Raw genomic sequence first — 7,980 nt, forward strand, 5'->3', positions numbered from 1 at the left:
GAATGTGGCAATATCCAATTTCTGACCGCTCTTCCCTCACACTGTTTGGGCCCATTTCTGGGAAGTTTATCTTTGTTCTTCCTTCTCCATTCTCCTTCCCAAGTTGAGGGTTTGTTTTGCCATTCTGGAATTCTCAGTTAACCTCTTGCCTAATGTCCACTGACTTACACAATTTCTCATTTTCCATAGAAGATGCACCAGGTATGGAGAAAATTCTGCAGATGCCCTGGCAATGATGCTGCTGATTTCACTATATTGTGCGTTTCTTGAATGTGAGGAATTATTTCCCATTGTATCTCTAGCACTTGAACAAAACATTTGTGGAATGAATGAATCACGAGTGAAGTGAAGGGATCTGCGAGTTACTCCCAGAGAGGGAGGAGGCAGACGCTGAGGGCGCATCCAGCTGTCAGCCCGTGGGCGTGTGCTGGGGCCGGCTCTAACCTCTGAACCCAGAGCTGTGGGCTGTGGTGTAGAAATACCACCAGCACCGCGGGGAGGGGTGGGTCTTCTCTTCTCTAATAATGGACAACTCTCTGGCCTGTCTTCCCTCTCCCTGCTCCTCTCTGTGGTGCAGAAGAAGGAAGTTAAGGTCTGGATGCATTTCCTGCTCAGACTGAATGCCGTATTGTTCTTTGAAGAACTCAATGAACCTCGACATGTTGGCTCTGAATAAGGGCCTTCCTGCTCCCCAATTTTTCCTGGCAAGTGCCCTTACTCCTCTGGCTCAGAGACCCTTCCTTCCTCCCCAGACAGCTCTCCTCCGTGGGACGTTTGAGGTGTAGGGAGGACATGCTCTGCCTTCACCTCTGCCCTGTCAGGACCAGGCCCGTCCCAGGCCCACCCCACCCTGACCAGAGACCCTTGCCCCCTCCCATTGCTTTGCTCCCACCATCACCCACTTTCCTCCTTGAGACCTGGCCATCCAAGGGCCTGCAGCTCCTGTCCAGGGTGGGGGGCCTGGCTCCCTCGCAGCCCACTCTGCCCCTGGCATCCAGGGTCAGCGTCCAGCATCCACAGTGCAGGAGGCTGTTTACTCCTGGTCCATACTCAGGGCCTTGTGGGGCGCAGGCCATGGCGGCAGAAGAGGCTACCACCTGTGGACACTCGGGACTGGTGACAGGCAGGCGTGCTTCAGGAGCTGCATCCTGTTGTAAAGGAAAGAACGAATTCCTTTCTCCCTTCTCAGATCATAGGGAAGAAACTTTCTTGAGTGCATGGATAAAAAGAAAGAGTGTTACAACTGAACGAGTTGAGACCAGTTCAGGGTTGGGCCCCAGGGAGGTGAAGATGCCCTAAGCGCCCAAATCTTCCCGTTCCTGTTGCCGGCAGGGTATTTAGATCTCCTCTTTCTTCACAGCCCAAGGCCCCTCCCTGAGCTCATCCTGGATCGCATCACAACGAGGCAGCAGACACACATTAAGGATTTTTATATGCAAAACCCTGTGCCACAAGGGACCTTCGGGGGTCATAGTATATATGTTTGCCAAAAGTCACTGAAGTATACACTCAAAACAAGTACATTTTATTGTGGGTAAATTATACCCCAATAAGTTGATTTTTTAAAAAACTGCATCAGAAGATTGGCAAGAATATTGATTGTCAAAGCTGCATGACTGTTTTCTCTCCACTTTGGGGAATATTTGAAAGTTTCGTAATCAAATATGCTAGACATAGTTCAGGGAAACATAGTCACACGTTAATGCTTCCACTTAAGTAGCAATTTATTGAGCATGCACTATGTGCCACACACTGTGCTGGCGCCAGGCGTCTGGTGACCAGGGCATTCCCGTGCCCGCGTTGTTGGGCATGGCCCAGCGGGAGAGATGGCACTGAACAAATAAATGATAAATGATAAATGACGACTTTCATAACCAAGGCAGACTTTTCAAATTTGAATTTTGATCAAGGTTAAACACACACATAATAGAAAAGGTAAAATAATTCAACAAGCGCTCGTGTCCCCCACTCTCCGCCCCGCGCCTTCTCATCCTCGTTCTGCCCCCAGAACAGCCGCGCTCTCTTTCAGCAGTGACTTCTGCTTTGATCTCCGTGTTTACGAATAGCAGCTTTGTATACCGTCTTGATTCTTTGGTTTTGTCTATTGCCAATTACTTTTCACCAGATGATGGTGAGTTAGCTTCTACCCCCGTCGCACACACACGTTTCCTTCCCCTCCATCTGTCCTCCCAAAGATGTTATTTCACGCTTTTGATTAAAGCAGTGACCGGTGATTATTTTATCATTATTATTAGGAAAATGTTAGTCAGAGCTGAGCTATACAGTATGCTGTGATTTGCATTTTTTTTCTGATGCAAGCTTTTCGTTTTTCTTTACAACTGTAGCTAAAATTTGCTTTTTTGCCCCCTGTGAATAATTTAACCCCCAATATCTCTGTTTTTCTGCTCCAGTCTGAACTGGCTGCTCCTTAAGCCAGCTGCAGAATTCTCAGGCTGGGTCTTCCCTTCACCATCTTATGTTGATTCCCCAACTTTCTCTCTCCTGGTTAACTCCCTCATTTTTTGGTGAAAATATCTTCTAGGAGCTTCTAGAGAAAGAGTGCTTGGGAGGCAATTTTTTCTCTTGTTTTTTTGCTGAGGACGATTTGCCCTGAGCTAACATCTGCTGCCAATCTTCCTCTTCTTTTTCATGTGAGCTGCCACCACGACATGTCCACTGACAGATGAGTGGTGTGCCATTGAGCCCAGGAAATGAACCCAGGCCACTGAAGTGTTGTGTGCTGAACTTTAACCACTAGGCCATTGGGGCTGGCCCAGGAGGTAGTTTTTTTGAGACATTGTACATCTGAAAACATCTAGTCATACATTACTTAACAACAGGATATGTTTTGAGAACAAAGTTAGTAGGCAATTTTGTCATTGTACAAACATCATAGAGTGACTTATACAAATCTAGGTGCTATAGCCTATTACACACCTAGCCTCTATGGTAGTAACCTTACGGGACCACCATTGTATTATGTGTGAGTCATTGCCCGAAACATCATTGCGTGGTGCGTGACTGTAGTCTTGTTTCCACTTGACTGACAGTTTGATAGAAGTCTAAGTTAAACAGCATTTTTTCCAGAACTTCCAGTGTCCTTTCAATGATGATCCTTTAACTGTGATTTTTTTTTTCTGGACAGTTTTAGAACTGATGTTCTAAAGTATCATTATCATATTTTAACAGTTGTGCTGGACACTCTGTAGGCCTCTTCCGATTTTCAGTTGTGGGATTTTTCTTGTAATATTTCTTTAATACTTCCTTCACTACTGTATTTTCTGTTTTCTCTTTTTTGGAATTTCTACTTTATCTTCTAATTTTCTTATTTTTTCTCTTATTATCCATTTTGTCTTGTTTTCTGCTTTCCAGGAGTTTTCCTTCTAGTTTATCACTTTTAGTGCATATACCATTTATCAGTTAAAGGAAGCACTCATATTTCTAGTTTGCTAGTTTTTAGTCATGAACAATGCTAAATTTCTTAGAATGCTTCTTTTGCATCTTTGATCTGTGAATGTGTTGAATTACATTTCCTGGTTTTCTTTCTTTCTTTTTTTTTTGAGGAAGATTAGCTCTGAGCTAACATCTGCTGCCAATCCTCTTCTTTTTGATGAGGAAGACTGGCCCTGAGCTGACATCATGCGCATCTTCCTCTACTTTATATGTGGGACGCCTGCCACAGCATGGCTTGACAAGCTGTGAATAGGTCCACACCCGGGATCTGAACCAGCGAACCCAGGGCTGCTGAAGTGGAACATGAGAACTTAAGCACTATGCCACGGAGCTGGCCCCACATGTCCTGGTTTTCTATGTTAAGCCATCCTTGCATTCCTGGCCTAAACCCAACTGCAGGATTCAGTCTGCTAATATTTTGTTTAGGATTTTTTGCATCTCTGCTTAAGAGTATAATTTTCCTTTCTCATCATGAGATTGTATATTTTGATATCGAGGTAATGCTAGCTTTATAAAATTAGTTGGGAGATCTTCCCTCACTTTTCTTTCTGGAAAACAATTTGTATAAGATTTGAATTACTTTTTCCTTGTATGTTTGGCAGAACCCCTGTTGAAAACCTCTTGTGCCGTGTTTTGTGTGTATGGTCTGATGGGGGAGTTATAGGGAGCAGAATTTTTAACCAGTAATTCAACTTATTTGATTTACTTGTTATATGACCATTTATATTTTGTATTTATTCCTTAATCCATTTAGTAAATTATATTTTTTCTTAGGAATTGGTTTGTTGCCTCTAACTTTTTAAATATATTGACAAAAAGTTGATCATAATATATTCTAATTGTCATTATAATATCTGTGTCTTGGTCCCTTTTATTCATTTTTAATTTGGAATGTTTTTGCCTTCTCTCTTTTTTTAAACTTGACCAATCTTTCCAAAATTTTGTCAATTTATCTTTCTGACAACTTGTGAGTTTTCCAATCTTCTCTATTGTATCTCAGTTTTCTATTTTATTATTTTCTGCTCTTATGTCTATTATTTCCTTTCTTATATATTCTCAGAGTTTATTCCTCTATCTCTTTCCTACCTTCTTAATTCCATTGCTTACTTCATAAATAGCATTTAAGGCTGTAATTTTCCTTCAAGTTTTTATATATGGCATTTTAATTTTTGTTAGTTCCACACATCTTCTAATTTCTATTATGATTTCTTCTTGGACTCATGGGTTATCTAGAAGTATGTTTCTTAACTTCCAAACAAATAGGTTTTTCTAGTAATCTTTTTGTTATTGATTTCTGACTTAATTTTATTGTGACCAGAGAACGCATTTGTTTGCCATCAAAGACTTCATCATCAGCACTTGCTTTACGGCCTCGGCAGTGATGACATTTTGTAAATATCCATGTGTGCTTCAGGGCATGTTTGCTCTTTCCTTATAGGGTACGGTTTGTTCCTTACAGCAGCCGAGCTGAGAACCGTTGTATTTTCCTGGTAAACTGAACTTTTATATTGTTAGGGGTCGTGTCTGTCTTTACCTTTAAAACTTCTCTCAGAACCCCTTGCGGTGGATCATAACATTTTCCACGCTTCACAGATGAGGGCTATAGGCTCACTGACCACAGGGACCGTGTCTATCTGTCTGTAGCTTAATTCCCCTTTTGCTGGAAAAGCAGCTGACAATGTGTGTCGGTGGGAAAGGAGACGGCCTAGAAAATCATTGCAGCTTATCGAAGGCTCCCCACCGTCACAGCTGAAATGAAGCCTCCAATATCTAGAAGTTTCCTGGAAGAATTCCCACTCTGGGTGAAATACGGGATGGAAGCTCCACCGGGCATTCAAGATCCCCCCAAAACAGTTATTTTCTACAGGAAATGTTATTTTTGGTTCTGACAAGTCCTTGCAGAAATGAACCCGAATGGTCAGGAAAAAAATGTGATTCTTTAGGTTTTGAGAAGTAGAACAGGCCATCCTTTCTTAGACTATGTCTTGGGTACTTCCTAGGGTGGGAATAAAATGTATAAAATTAGAAGGCAAAACAGAAAAATAGATGCTGGGAAGAAACCTGGGAGAAGGAAGCAACTCCGGGGAGGCCCAATCTTGAATGCTCTGATTGACAAAATACAAAAAGCTCATCTTCATGCCCCTGGCCTGTACTGGTCAAGGTGCTGATTCTTTGGGCAACTCGAGGTACACCAACTTCCTCCCCAGAGAGCCCCAAGTGTAAGGGCAGGAAATGGTCTTGCCCTGGGTGTCCTTGCTGTGAGAGCAGCAGCACCAACACTTCGATCCAAGATGGTGGGGCGACAAGGCGGAAGTTCACGAGAAACCGAGGCTCAACGACACTCTGTCGGTGAGGTGGAGAGGTGGCTGGGAGGGAACCATCCAACTGGCCGCACAGACAGCTGCTTAGCACCTGGGGACACATCTGTTTTGTAGGAATAGAGCTCAGTCTAGCCCAAGGGGAGAATTCTCAAGATTGTGAACAAGGAATTGAAAGGGAGAACATCAGAGAACTGGGGACTTTCAAGGGTGGAGAGTGCGGGAAGGGATTTGTTAAAATCAGACACACTTGGGGAAGAAATCTTAGGTATACAGAGAGTGCGGGCGAGATTTGGGAAGAAGTCAAACTCACCAGACCCACGTGGATACTGAAAGAAGAAACCAGAAGTCACAGTTCACTGGAAACAGAGAGACACAGTCGGAAAATCTTGAAGGACCTGGGGAGCGCAGCTATCACATTATTGCTTATTATTTGTCACAAACACATAAGCCTGTGCTTTCTTGAGCACCCACAGAGGTGAGGAAAGTGGAGCAGCCAGCACAGATCCCATCTGTGCATCAACTCTTCACGTGGAAAAACGCTATAGAAATAGCACAAAATCCGGACTCCTCAACCCAGCAGCCACCCCCGCTGGGAGGATACTCCAGGGGGCAGTGTCAGGGCCCTGCCACTCCCTGCACGAGGGGAAGGCAAAAGTAATGGAATAAGAGGCAGGTGGTCTTCAGTCCACAGAGCTTTGAGCATGGGGACCTGGGGCCTTCACGTGGGGCCTCACACGGGGCATTCTGAGATAGCCCTGCTCCGTTTAGGATTTCATTTCCACACACCAGCCCTTCCCGTGTTCCCAAGGATATTAGGTCCCAATGGGGCTCTTTCTTTCCACAGCCCTAATACCAGCCATGAACCTGACTCAGAAATCTGTCTGCAAAGGCAGAGAGCAGAGAAGGTAAAGACAACCTGATGTAAGCCCAGTGCCCCATATAACTCAACCCCAAGAAAGAATCTGGAGTTGACCTTGAAGTTTCTTGAAGACAATACTCCTGTGTAGGGAGAGAAAGATGGGTTCTGGGAAAAGACGTGCCAGGTAAGGAGGGGGTCATCTTGCCAGCTAGACACTTTGGGCTGGGTGCTCCCCATTAACATGCTGAGGACTCCCAGGGCCAGCCCGGTTCTCTGTTCGGCCAGCTACCCACTGGACCTCTCCATCTGGAGTTTCCATAAGCATCCCCAGCAAGTTTTCCTGAATAGAATTCTTCATGTTTTTCTGCAAAACATTTTCTTATGTCAGTCTTCCACTGCCCCCTTGGTTAAGCCACAGGCTCAGCCTCATGTCCTACTCCTAAATACGAACTGACAGGCAAGGATCATGCACATTTGAGGAAAGCCTCTAATAGGAAATGCGAAGAAAGTCTTAAAGAAGAGCAAGGTGGGAGGACTTTCGATCCCAGATATCAAGATTAATTGTAAAACTACATATATAAATTAGGTATGTATAATTAGGATAGCACAGGGATAGACAAATAGACCAATGAAGCTCTGAAACACCCATGGATGGATGGATGGATGGATGGATGGATGGATGAATGGATAGTGAATGGATGAATGGATAGATGAATGGATGGATGGATGGATGGATGGATGGATGAATGGATAGTGAATGGATGAATGGATAGATGAATGGATGAATGGATGGATGGATGGATGGATGAATGGATAGTGAATGGATGAATGGATAGATGAATGGATGAATGGATGGATGGATGGATGGATGAATGGATAGTGGATGGATGAATGGATAGATGAATGGATGGATGGATGGATGGATGGATGAATGGATAGTGAATGGATGAATGGATAGATGAATGGATGGATGGATGGATGGATGGATGGATGGATAGATAGGTATATACTTGATGTGTGACAGACAGGAAAACAAGGAGACATGTAAAAGAATGTTCATAGCAGCACTATTTTTAACAGTCCAAACTGGGAAGCCATCAAATGTCCATCAACATAATAGATAAGTAAATAGTAGTATTCATCTACAATTTGTTTCATCAGTGGAATACTATACAATACTAAAAATAAACAGATTTCAGCTATACACAATAAGCCAGATGATTCACAAACACAATGTTAAATGGAAAAAACCAAATACGAAAGAATCAAAGTGTGTTACTCTATTTATATGAAGTTCAGAAACAGGCAAAACTAAACTAGGATGTTGGGGAATACACGCTCAAGTAG

The sequence above is a fragment of the Equus asinus genome, chromosome 26 (genome assembly GCF_041296235.1).
Source record: "Equus asinus isolate D_3611 breed Donkey chromosome 26, EquAss-T2T_v2, whole genome shotgun sequence".
NCBI lineage: Eukaryota > Metazoa > Chordata > Mammalia > Perissodactyla > Equidae > Equus > Equus asinus.